Source organism: Protobothrops mucrosquamatus, unplaced genomic scaffold (genome assembly GCF_001527695.2).
Source record: "Protobothrops mucrosquamatus isolate PMUCROS unplaced genomic scaffold, P.Mucros_1.0 scaffold_165, whole genome shotgun sequence".
Taxonomy (NCBI): domain Eukaryota; kingdom Metazoa; phylum Chordata; class Lepidosauria; order Squamata; family Viperidae; genus Protobothrops; species Protobothrops mucrosquamatus.
Genome location: NW_015386241.1, coordinates 22,433 through 23,802, shown reverse-complemented (window position 1 = coordinate 23,802; position 1,370 = coordinate 22,433). Strand labels below are relative to the sequence as shown.

The 1,370-nt window shown below is 47.4% G+C and overlaps 1 protein-coding gene across 1 annotated transcript in view; it reads right to left on the bottom strand.

The window, feature by feature from the left end:
- ACTL6A (actin like 6A) overlaps positions 1-1,370 on the bottom strand; it is a 19,726-nt gene that overhangs the window by 10,693 nt on the left and 7,663 nt on the right. The window lies entirely within an intron of this gene.

Below are 1,370 nucleotides of genomic sequence, written 5' to 3'. Positions count from 1 at the left end.
GATCTGCCATTCGCAAAGCTAGTTGCAGAGTCAAGGAAGACGGTGGAATTTTGGCACAGGAACAGCACATACATCATGGTTTGCTGGGCTTTTACATATTGCATGAATTTGTATCTAATGATATTAAGTAGTCTTTAACTTACGATCATAGCTGAGCCCGCAATTTCAATAATACGGTGTGATGGTAGAAAAGCAGATCGTCATGTGATGGCACCTGATTGTATGACCATTTTTGTGGTTGTCATTAGGCAAACGCCATGGTGATTAAGCAAACCCACTGTTCGTTAGGGGGCATTTTTTTCTGAAAACCAGAGGTAAATGCTGGCTTCAAAAATGAATGAATGAATGAATGAATGAATGAATCATGGTCATACAACTGCAGGGAGCTGCAAATGGCCACAAATGTGGGCCAGTTGCTGAGTGGCCAAAATTTGGTAAGATCACTGGAGGGAGGGGGGCGAACATCGACATTCGAAATCCAGGTCGTAAGTCCCTTTTTTGGAGTCTGTTGTAACTTTGAATAGTCACTAAGCAATCAGTCGTAAGTCAAGGACTATTCGTGTGAGGGGGATGATTTTAAGAGAATTAAACTGGCAGTAAATTATATCCACTGTCGTCGTCGTCATCATCATCGTTTCAGCCATTGTCTATCTACTTCAGGAGGAAGGCCTCTTCCTCATGTTTCCAACCAATACGTTCCTGAGCTTTCTTTTGCCAGTTGGACCTGCAATCCTTGCTGATTGATGTCGTCAATTCCATTTTGTTTTAGGTCTCTTCCTCCGATGCTTTTTATCAAGGGGGATCCATTCTATGACTTCCTCGGTCCACCTGCCATCGGTTCTTTTTGCTATTTGACCAGACCTGTTTCCATTTTAACTCTTTTACTCTCTTGAGGGCATCATATACTTTCGTTTGTGCTCTAATCCAGGGCTTTTCAACCAGTGGTACGGGTACCACCTATGGTACATTAGCACCTGGCAGGTGGTACACGAACATCCTAGAAAAGTGGTAGCGGGGGAGGGGAATGAGCTGAACCGGTGGCAGCACCGCACAAGCCTGAGCGAGAGACGGCTGGAGCTGCAGGGCTGTCAGGGCTCAGCGGAAGCACCAGGATCAGCGCCAGGCTCCAGCTGGAGCTCGGCGCTGATCCTGGCGCTTCTGCTGAGCCCAGAAGAAGCGCCGATCAGCTGGAATGTTGCAGCATCTCCAGAGTCTTGTGATTTACATTCAGATGCTTGGCAACTGGTTCATATTTATGACGGTCACAGTGTCCCAGGGTCATGTGAAGTGACCAAAACCTGCTGCAACCATCCAGCAGACGGGGGGGGGGGGAAATAAAAACCAAACACACCCCACCCCACCCCCGCTGC